The sequence below is a fragment of the Chelonoidis abingdonii genome, chromosome 4, assembly GCF_003597395.2.
Source record: "Chelonoidis abingdonii isolate Lonesome George chromosome 4, CheloAbing_2.0, whole genome shotgun sequence".
NCBI lineage: Eukaryota > Metazoa > Chordata > Testudines > Testudinidae > Chelonoidis > Chelonoidis abingdonii.
The window spans coordinates 115179210-115191324 of NC_133772.1; the positions used below are offsets into that span (position 1 = coordinate 115179210).

The window sequence follows — 12115 nt, forward strand, 5'->3', positions numbered from 1 at the left end:
CCTGTGATGGGGTGTCCACCCTGCACAGGACTGGAAGGTGTTAAGGTGGCTGGATAGGCCTGTTAACTCCACAAGCTGAACCTGGAAGAAGAGTCAGGGACTGATTGCAAGCAGGCTCTGTTGGGAAGAAAGGGATTTATAAAGCCAGGAAGCTGGCAACAGAGTGGGGCAGCCGTCACTCCCTGGGAAGAGGGAGGGCTGCCCCAGCCTCGTCCCTGCCAAAACTATGGCCCTACTCCCAGGCCCGGGGAGTAGGAGGGGCATGACCATGAAAAGTTTGGAGACCACTTCTTTACACCAATGCTTGTGTAATCAAGAAGAACTGAAATTGTTCATTATTAAGCATAAATTTGATCTAGTTGTATTACTGCAAGCTGGTGGGATGATTTGCACGACTGGAATGTTAAAATCAGAGGTTATAACCTATTTAGGAAAGATGAAATGGACAAAAGGAGAGGGGGAGTGGCACTCTATCAAAAATGGCATTACGTGTTTCTGAGTCACTGATAAATCAGAAAAAATTAATCTTGAATGTTTATGGATTAATGTCATAACAGATTAAGCACAAGATAGGCCATACTGATTTAAAAAATCCTGACTTGGATTAGAGGGGAAGGGAAAGCAGCTATAATAAATTAAAAAATAACAATAAATGGAAGAAGCAGGAAGTTGATAGTAATGAATATACATCATAAGATAGGAATGGTAGAAAATTAATATGAGAAGTAAAAGGGACACAAGGAAAACTCAACGGTTAGCAGAGTTAAGGACAATAAGAAGGAATTTTTTAAGAACTAAAAAAGAATCCCACCAATCATATTGGTCCTTTAGTGGATTGAAATGGTAGAATTATCAATGATAACATGGAAAAACAGTGTTCAATATATATATCTGTTTTGTATTTAAGGAAAAAAACAGATGGTACAGATTTATCAAATAGTGATAATACCCTTTCCATTCCACCATTGTTTCAGGAGGAAGTTAAACAGAAACTACAGAAGTTAGACATTTTTAAAAATCAGCAGATTTAGGTAACTTGCATCCAAGAGTTTTAAAAGAGCTGGCTGAATGCTGGTTTTCAATACATATTGGAGCTCTGGGGAAGATTGGAAGACAGGTAATGCTGTACCAATTTTTAAAAAGGTAAACAGGATGACTGGAGCCTTGTCTACACTATCGCTTAAGCTAACATTAGTTACGTCATTTAGGGGTGTAAAAAACCCACTTTCTTGAGCGATATAACATACTTTGACTTAACGCAGTGTCTACACCATGCTATGTTGGTGGGAGATGCTCTCCCATTGACATAACTTCCACCTCTCGTTGAGGTGGATTAATTATGTCCATCGCATCTTCATCGATCACAGCCAGGAGCGGCGCCAGGGTATCTGACGCCCTAGGCGGACGGCCATTTCGCCGCCCCCCGCGGGTCCGGTGGACCTACCGCAGTCATTTCGGCGGGCGGTCCGCTGCTGGAAAGGCTCCGGTGGAGCTGCCGCAGACATAACAGCGGAAGGTCCACCGGAACCTTTAGACCAGCGAACCGTCCGCCGAAATGACTGCGGCAGCTCCACCGGAGCCTTTCCAGCAGCGGACCGTCCGCCGAAATGACTGCGGTAGGTCCCCCAGACCCGTGTGCCGCCCCGCCCCGGTAAAATAGCGCCCTCCAAAATTCTGGCGCCCTAGGCCATTGCCTAGGTCGCCTAAATGGTAGCGCCAGCCCTGATCACAGCAGTGCCGGTTTAGTACAGTGGTGAAGAAAAGCCCTCACGTAATTATAGCCCTGTCAGTCTGACATCAATCTCAGGTGAGACAAAAGAGCAGCTGCTGCAGGTCTAGATTAATAAAGAACTGAAGGATGTCATGTAAATAAAGCAAATCAAGACAGGTTTATGGAAAACAGAACCTGTCAAACTAATTTAGTATCTTTTTATCCATGAGACTGCAAGTTTGATTGACAAAAGGTAATGGTGTTGATGAAATATACTTAGACTTCTGTAAGCCATTTGTCTTGCTACAGTACAACATTTTGATTAAAAAACTAGAATGATATAAAATTAACACGGCACACATTAAATGAATTAAAAACTCCCTCACTGTCAGATCTCAAAATGTAATTGTAAATGGGGAATCATCATTAAGTGGAGGGGTGTTTCCTGTGGGGTCCTGCAGGGATCAGTTCTTGGTCCTACAGTATTTAATATTTTTATCAATGACCTGGAAGAAAATATAGTATCATATCTGATAAACTTTGCAGATGACACAAAAATTGGGGTGGTGGTAAACAACAAAAGACAGGTTACTGATTCAGAGCAATCAGGACTGCTTGATAAATTGAGCACAAGCAATCAATATCCATTATAATATGACTAAATGTAAACATCTAGGTCAAAGAATGTAGGCCATAATTAAATGATGGGGGACTATATCCAGAGTAGCAGTGACTGAATAACACTTGGGGGTCATGGTGGATAATCAGCTGAGCATGAGTTCTCGCTGACTCTGTGGTCAAATTAGCTAATGTCATCCTGAGATGTATAAACAGCAGAATCTCAAGCAGGAGTAGAGAAGTTATTTTCCCTCTGTATTTGGCACTAGAAAACCATGTCCAGTTCTGGTTCCCACAGTACAAGAAGGATGCAGATAAATTTGAGAGGGTTCAGAAAAGAGACAAAAAAATAATTAAAGGATTAGAAAATGTATCTTGATGTGAGACTCAAAGAGCTCAGTCTAGTTAGCTTAACAAAGAGAAAGTGAAGGGATGACATGATTACTGTCTATAAATATATACATAGGGAACAAATATTTAATATTGGACTCTTCAATCTAGCAGAAAAAGGTACAATGAAATCCAATGGCTTGAAGTTGAAGCTAAACAAATTCATATTGAAGTAAGACAAATTTTTAACAGTGAGGTTAATTAACCATTGGAACAATTTAGTAAGGGTCATAGTGAATTCTGCATCACTGATAATTTTTCAGTCAAGATTGTATGTTTATTCTAAAAAATATGCTCTAGGAATTATTTTGAGGAAGTTCTATGGCCTGTGTTATACAAGTGGTTAGACAAGACAAGCACAATGATCCCTGTTGGCATTGGAACCTATGAATATATATCTAAGTTGTGCACAGGAATAAATATTTTTCACTTAATGCACTGTATCACCTGCCATAAATGGTATATGTGTACAAGAAGGAGCAATTTCCTACACGCACATACAGCATCATATACTCAAAATTATAGTTCACAATCCTTATACAAAGTATATCAAATATTTTATACAAAATCTTATAAGAAGTTCAATCTTCTCTTTGGAGTTAGATAGTCGTAAGTTGTTTAAGTATGTTCTGACAATGGATGTTAAGATTAAAATGCTGTCTGCACATTTAGTTTATTCTGATTTCAGCTTTTTTTTACATATTTATTTCTCCACCTTTTTTTAGGCCAAGTAAAATCTCATTTCTTTTTATGTATTATTGGAAAGCTGCCTTAAAACAAATACTACCTAGGAAAAAGAATTATTTGCCATTTAAGAAGATAGGCTGTCAAATTAAAATCACTGTGACAAGTTAGCTGTAAACTTTGCTGAAATTATGCATGAACAATTAAACTTTTTTATTCCAAAAACTTTCCTTATTTCCCTTTATAATGTTATTCATAGTAGTCAAGAAATGACTAAGTCATTATCAGAGCGATTGATACTATACGAACACAACTCTTCCCTGGTTTTGTGCCTCAAGCTTTTTTACAAAGATATTAGTCATCTTTATAATTATTTTAAACATTAAACACACAATAAGACTAAAAAGAACACAGATTTTTATTATTTTAGCATAGAGCAAAATCTGCAGACAAATCAACTGTGAAACTTTTTTTAAAGAGATATTTTCAATTCAAGTAAAATGTATCTTTTTGGATGCTTTCTGGTTATTACTTGTTACAGCTCCTACTTTCAGAGGAAAAGCTTTCTAATATAAAGTTCGGGTTTTTTAGGTACCTTTTTAATGACCTTTAGATTTTCTTTCCTCAATCCCTTCTCATTTTAGGAAAATATGTTAAAGTAACAATCTCTGTCTTGCTCTCTTGCAATTTTAGGCTTCTCCACAAATAAATCTAGCTACCGGCAACACACTATTGATGTGGACACAAACTATGGGACAGAGACATTATAACGTGGTTAAATGCAGTTTATTTAAAATTACTACTTAACTGAGTTAATCACCCCACTGTGGTTGTCAATGGGCCTGAATGGGCCTGGTGGGTTATGAACCTGAAGGTATGAAGGCCAGGTCTTCGCTAAAATCTCAGGCCTTCCAAGGGACTCTCACTCAAAGCCAGAATCCTGACCTGCTCTTCTCTCCCATGCAGGAAGTGAGAAAGAAGAGAGGAGCTACAAGCTGTGCAAGATATGGAGGCATACACCCTCACTATGTATTGCCATGCCCAGAACCAATGTCCAGGCAGCCACTGGGTCACAAGGACTTCAACTGCATCTTTTCTTACTCACCAACTTCTCTAGAACCTGCCAGAATTGCAATAATTGTAATTTAAATTCCCCAAAACCAAATTTCCAAGATGCTGGCTGGAAGGAGGGGAAACCTACATAGCAATTTATCAATTTTGCTTTATGGGCAAAATCCCTTCCAGATTCCAAAATGAGGATTAACCTACCCCCTGGCATCACCAGAGACCCAGCAACTAGATTAAGGATGGGAAGGGCGAGGCTGAACAGGGAGCCCCAAATGGCAGCAAACTATAGCCACCTCTGCTTACACTCTACTACCAAATCGTCCAGCCAAAGTTCTGTCCACACCAACTAGTGGCAACAAAAGCGGGAGGGACAGGTCCCAAATCCAGGGCCCAGACCCTAGATGAAATATGTGAAACACACACACTCTCCACACACTGGGCATGAGAACAGATGGAGCAATGGGGTAGAGAGAAGCAGCAGGCTCCACATGCTGAAAGAAAGAAAAAAAATTGCAAGGAGGAGAGAGAAAAGAAAGGAGAAGGAGCACCTAGAAACTGCCTTAGTGGCTCCCAGTTAAAAGCTCTCCCTCTCAGACCCAGCAGTGCTTCCACTACTCCTATCCCCAAAGCCACATCCCAGCCAGGGAGGTCAGCATTTTAGAAGATACTGCCCAAAAAACTTCAAAACAAACAAAAATGAAAAAATATGGTCACCTCTAACAAAAAGCAGAAGAGTTCAGGTGCCCCTACTTCGGAAATACACCTTTACCCTCAATATAACGCTCTCCTCGGGAGACAAAAAATCTTACTGTGTTATAGGTGAAACCGCGTTATATTGAAGTTGCTTTGATCCACCGGAGCACGCAGCCTTGCCCCCCCAGAGCGCTGCTTTACCGCGTTATATCCGAATTCATGTTATATCAGGTCGCATTATATCGGGGTAGAGGTGTAGGTCCTGCAGGGCCAACGATCCAAAAGCAGGATTCCTCCCTTGACTATTTATATTACAGTATCATCCCTGAGGCAACAACCAAGATCAAGACCTTATTCTGCTAGAAACTGTGAAATCAGATAGGGAGAAACAACCCCAGCCTCAGCGAGTTTACAGTATAAAGCCAGAAAAAGGGTGGGACAAAGGATGTATTATCATCTCCATTTTCCATATGAGCAATGAAGATCCAGAAGAGTAAATGACTTGTACAAGGTCACAGTGGGAGTCGCAGCAACGCTGGAAACTGAACCCACATCTCCAAAATCCCAGAAACTGAATCTAAGCAATAATGTTTTGAAACTGTTTGGAGTGAGGACAATGCATCCATCTTGCATATATCTAAGATAAAAACATGCCATATTGCCTTGAATGGAATATGCTTTGATATGGTCTTCTAATTTTAAATCGGCCTTATCATAACAGCCCGAAATGCAATCAGTCATTTAGACATGGTCATCTTAATGACAACATTGCCAAGGGAAACAGTGTTAAATGAATTAAGTTGGGTGCACTTTTTAAAGGTGTTAGTTTATGTCAAACAGAACCCCAAAAGAATATTTTATACCAAGTGTATTCAAAAGGGAATGAGGGGTTACAAATAGAACTGATAAATCTTTCAACTGAATAAATCCCAGCTCTGCAGGAAGACAGCATACAATATGACTGGCTGGTTTTCCAGCTAGCCATCAGTGTCTTAGATACTCAGCTCTCATAGAGAAGGTGGAGATGGTGGAGGAGAACATACTTTTTCCTCAATTGTCTTCAATATGAGGGAAAAGATTTGAGTTGTCTGCCACTTTCTTCATGTCAATGGTTTGAAGTGTATTAATGCACTTTGGGGAGAAAGGATGGTCCAGCAGTTAGGGCATTAGCCAGGGATTCAGGAGACCTGGGCTCATTTCCTTACGCTGTGTATTCTAAGGCAAGTCACTTAGTCTCTCTGTGCCTCAACTCCCTCTCTGTAAAATAAGATGATGTAAGGTGATGAGTCACTCCTGTGATAGGCTCCAGCCAATCCCAAAAGTCATGTGACTCCCAGATCAGGTATACAAGACCCACAGAGGAACATCAGCTCAGTCTGCTCAATGTCACCCCATGGCTTGGAACTCCCTTCTGTTTCAGGGTCGCCACAGACTCCCCAAGCCTTAGCATACTGCAGCCTTGCTCTCGCTCCAGCTCTGTTCCTAGTCCTGCTTCAGCCGTGCTCCAGCATCACTCCAACCCCACCCCAGACTCCTGATTCCAACTCTGACCACTAGGCATGACCATCTCCATCCCAGTTTCTGACAGAATAGTACTTCCCTTCTTCACTAGGACGTTGTGAGCATAATTACATTAAAAAGTGTGAGGCACTCAGATACTACAGTGATGGGGGCCATAAATAAAGCTAAAATAAAATGAGAGATTCTGCTGGTCTAACAAAGGCTAAAAAACATAGCATCCCTAATGGATAGGATTCCTAGCTCCGTTTTCTTTTGACAGTGGCCCCTGAGGATTCCATGACTGGCACCAACACAATGACCTATCGCCCATATGGTAATCCTCTTACTAGGGCTCTCAGCAAGATTTCTGGTGATTGCAGTCTGTTTGATACAGGTTTGGGCACACAATCACAACACTCATATCCTGAATTCTTTACATTGGCTGCCTTCACTGATTTTACATTAGCACTTATAGGTTACAAACTCTTAGTGGCAATCCTGGCTCCATCTGAGATCTCTTAACTCCCTAGTCTGCACACTCTAAACTTTTTAAAAAATGCCTTAAAACACAGTCATGCCTAGACACACACTTCCTCTTACGCCATAACAAAAAATAGCGGGGAAAGTGGTGGAGTTATTTTGGGCGGGGGAGTTCCCCTTTCTTCCCCCTCAAAAACTTTCAAAAAATGTTTATCTTCAGGCAGAATCCAAGTCTTGAGAAATAGATTTTTTTTAAATTTACAGTAACTCCTCGCTTAACATTATAGTTATATTCTTGAAAAATGCGACTTTAAGCGAAACCATGTTAAGTAAATCCAATTTCCCCATAAGAGTTAACGTAAATGTGGGGGGCTAGGTTCCAGGAAAAAAATTTTCACCAGACAAAAGACATTATATACATATACTGTATAAGTTTTAAACAAATGGAGCTAATATCCATTAAAAGATTTCAAGTTTTCAGGAATAATTTGTGGCTTTTAAGCAAATATCATAAGAAAAATATATATAAACTTTATCAACATGCACTATTATATAACACTAATTCAATGTTTAAGACCTAGTCAAACATAGTTTCTGCAGTGTCTGCTGGTCAGTGATTATAAATGGATTTTCCACTTGCTATCTTTCTTTGATGCAAACAATTTAAAAATAACTGTTTGTGGATTTTTAAACCTCTTAATTGATCTGTATTTTTCATCAATTATTCTCTATTTGAATGCCACCCTCTTATTAATAAAAGGGAAGGCCATTAAAGGAATTTTAGCTGAGGACAAAATTAATTCAGAAGCTACAAATTGCTCTTAAGTTTGAAAATGTGTACATTAACAAACAGTAAGTCTACACAACAATTAAACACCCGCAGCTAGCCCATATCAACTGTCTCAGGCTTGTAGGTTTCAGGCTGCAAATTGTGAAGGAGAGGAGCATCCCAGAGCCCAGGCTCCAGCCTGAGCCCGAAAGTCTACACTGCAGTTTTACAGCCTTGCAAATTTAAGTCAGCTGACACGGACCAGACAAAGGTGTTTAATTGCTGTGTAGACATACCCAAAGAGGCAATCCTAAAGCAAAAGTACAGCGATCTATTCTTCTCCCCTCCCCTAAAAAATCCAATACAGTCACGGTGGAATGGTCCAACGTTCAACAGTGTTATGCTGTTCAACAGCCCCACTTTATTCAAGATTAGAGAGTTAGGAACCTTCAGTCAATCAAGTAATTTCATCCATTGTGCATATGAACAATACATTCTTTCACAGGTTTACCAAGTGACCTTTAGCACAAAAGCAATTTTTCTGAGATGATGAACAGTTTTTACAATGGAATAATAAGCTCCAGACACATTCTAATGATCCCTCATTCGCAAGAGAGTAATTTAATTTTGGAAAGTCACATCTCTATGAATTCATTCACCTACTACTTTTAAAAGCAGCAAATAAGTTTACTACAACTAAAAGATTAGAGAAATATTTTTCCAATTGGTTTATTTTGTGTATAGTCAATTTCATTGTTGTCCACAGACAGTAAATGAGGTTTCCCTTATTTTTGTGAGGGTCCATGGAGGAAAATAAAGACATTTAAAAAATATGCATTTAAATTGGGTTAACAAAGCTGTTGCCATACAGCTGAGTGCTAACAGAATCCCTCATAGTTATGTCAAGGGAACTAAAAGGTAAATTTTGCTTTGAGCTTATATAGGCTGTGCCTTAAAATAAATGGAAATTTATTTCTGGCATGATCTATTTTCATAACCAACTTTGACACAATTGCATAAGGTAATTTTTAACCACATATGTGCTAGCAACTGATAAGAAATGTGATTGGTTCTGTCCAGTCTCTGCACAGGTGTGAATGCTGCTTTTTGTTAATTCATTTGTAGACCTAGCTGTGCAAAGAAAGCTACTGTCCTTCGGGGTGCTTCTAGTGCCTCTTCTCGAGTCAATGTTTTGACTAAGCAATTGTCCAGATAGGGGAAAAACTGTTACCTACAGCTTTGTATCTATACTTGTGTCCATTCTATTCTAGGTGTACGCGTGCCCACATAAGCAGTCAGAGATTTTTGTCTTAGCGTTAACCGTAGGGCTGGTCATGGTGCCCTCTGGAGTGCCGCGCTCATGTGTCAGTATATAAGGCACTACCGGCTTTCACCCTCCGCAGGGCAGTGGGACTTGGACTTGGGCTTTGGCTCTGGCCCCTGGCCCAGGGCGGTGGGGCTTGAGCAGGTTCAGGCTTCAGTCCCCCCTCCTAGGGTCATGTAGTAATTTTTGTTGTCAGAAGGGAGTCATGGTGTAAAGAAGTTAGAGAACCCCAGGATTAAGAAATAGCGACAGTAAACCCCTCCTCCCCTCATCTCTCGAGGGCCCTCCTCCACCACTCCCGGCCATAGGAGGTTTTCCACTCCCTGGGTGAGGAATCGCTTGAGAGAAGGGTCCCTGAAGAGGGATGGGATGGGGGCGGGTTGGAGGAAGAGAAGGCCGAAAACTGCAGGGTGTAGACCCAAGATATTATGTCGAGCACCAAGCGGTCTGAGGTTACTTGCAACCACACCAACCCGAAGGGATGTTGACAGTTGAAAAATGAGTAGGGAGGTGGATCCTGAGGATTGACTGCAGCACCGTCCTCAAGCGCACCTTCAAAATGAGCGCTTCTGGCCTCCTTGGTGTTTGAAGGGGCCTAGCTGGGCGGACGAGTGGGAGACAGAGGGGCAATGGCTAAACCCAGAGTCTCTGTCTCTTCTCCTAGATAAGCCTTGCCAGGGAGCCCAAGGACTAGGAGGCAGGGGAGGCCTGAACTGTTTTCTTGCTGCTTGCAGCATATGCAGCCCTAGTGAGTGAAGGGTCACCCGAGTGTCCTTGAGTCCATGCAGCCTGGAATCCGTTTGTTCTGAGAAGAGCCAACTCCCGTCGAAGGGGCAATCCTGGATGGAAGACTGCATCTCTTGGGACAGGCCCATGGATCGAAGCCAGCGACTGAGCCTCATCACCAGGGCCAAGGCAACGACCCTAGCAGCTGAATCAACTGAATCTCAGGCCATCTGGAAGGAACTCATCGCCACAGCGGCACCCTCCTCCAAAATGGTGGAAAACTCCTGACACAGGTCCTGGGGCAGGGAGTCTCAATTTTTTTAGGGAGTCCCACAAATTAAAGTTGTATCTGTCCACTAGCGCTTGATGATCTAACACCAAAACTGGAGGCTGGCAGTTGAATACATTTCCTCCCAACTAGGTCCAGCTTCTTGGCATCTTTATTTTTGGGAGTGGAACTCGCCTATTTCTTTCATTAGCTGCAGAAATGACAAGCGACTCAAGGGGTGGGTGGGTATATAGATATTTAAAACACTTAGCATGTATGAAATACTTCTTTTTGGCCCGCTTGGAGGCTGGCGGGATGGCGAATGGGGTTTGCCAGAGGACACTGGCAATCTTGAGAACCCCTTCATGCATGGGCAATGCGACGCGTGAGGGGGCAGATACTGCAAGAATACTGAACAGATTGTCCGATTGCTCTCCCATTTTCTCCACCTCCAAGCCCAAATTCGAGGCCACCCTCCACAGCAGGGCTTGGTGCTCCCTAAAGTCATTGGGAAGGCTGGCCCACGAGGGTCCCACAACTGCCCTGTCCGGCGATGAGGAGGATGATTATGCTACTCAGGGAGGGACCGGGGCAATCTCCCCCTAGTTCACAATGGGCACCTGCTTCTCTCCCTCGATGTTGGAGTCTGCTCCACATACGAATTCTAGTACCATGGGTGCCTGAGGCTGCCTCTTCATAGCAGCAAGGAAACACTGATGTGAGAACAGTACCAGAATCATTGGCATTTCCCATGCGTTCGAATAGGGCCATTGGGCTGGCCGCTGTGATACCAGACACATCTGTGTTCTTGGGGAACCAGGGTGCAGTATCCAGCCTGACTCATGAAAGACACCCCCACCCCCAAGCCTCTGCTTAAACCAAAACCCATCAGAGGAAAAAACTTGCAGAGAGCAGTGAAGGGTGTTGGGACACACACCTAGACCCCTCCTGACAAGGGTGACAAGATTAAGACATCTCCATTTGCATACAGAATGGAGAGCAGAGACAACTCCCCTAGCCTCATCTGCATGAAAGATGGGACAGGAAGACATCTCAATTTATATACAGAATGGAGAACAGAGAACTACACTGAACTCTGGGACCAGAAAAAGCAGGGAAGCACTGCATCATGGGAATCTCTGCTCCAGATGCTAATGAACCTATGTCTGCACACACCCAGCTCAGCAATTATCAAACCAATTCTAATAATGAATCCTTAATTGATATCCAAATAGTGAAGTAGGCTAGTTGCATTGTGAGCTCCCTGGAATAAAATACCACCCATAGCCAAGAGTGATCAGCTCCTATTGTCTAGCCTAAAGAAAACCCTTAAATCATCAGCTTACCTATAACAAATCTAGTATTCTCCCTTCAACCATTGTAATTTCTCTACAAAAATCCACACTCACCCTCCAGTCAGTGTTCTGATGCTTAGATCCAAACTATGCATCAGTTCCACTGGGACTCCACATTTTCCTGACTGATCGTGCTGGGGACTATGCCTGTCTCCTGCCCTCAGGACCCTCAGCTACCAGCATCATCTGAGAATCCTGACCAGTTCAAGCTTCAGGGAGCGGTGAGATACCCTTCTCTTTTTCTCTCTGTCTCTTTCTCTCTCTCTGTTTTCCTTTCTACCTTAGGTATTAACCTTTAATAATGTATGTTATGTTGGTTTAGTCCTCCTTGTGTAGTTATCACTATTATTCAAAAAATAACTTTTATGGTTAAGTTGGTTGCTTCTCTCGCTCTTGCTGAACTTTACTCTTTTGTGTTTTTAGCTTCCCCCCTTCACTCTACAACAACATTTCTTTTACCTAAGCTAAAGATCCCTGCAGCACCAAAATACTGTGGGGTTTGCTCATCAAGTAGGTTACTGCCAGTACA

The 12115-nt window shown here is 42.1% G+C and overlaps 1 protein-coding gene across 3 annotated transcripts in view; it reads right to left on the reverse strand.

Annotated features, from left to right (window-relative positions):
• The window catches only part of CEP128 (centrosomal protein 128), a 430997-nt gene that overhangs the window by 318242 nt on the left and 100640 nt on the right, over positions 1 to 12115 (reverse strand). The gene's annotated exons all lie outside the window — the stretch shown is intronic.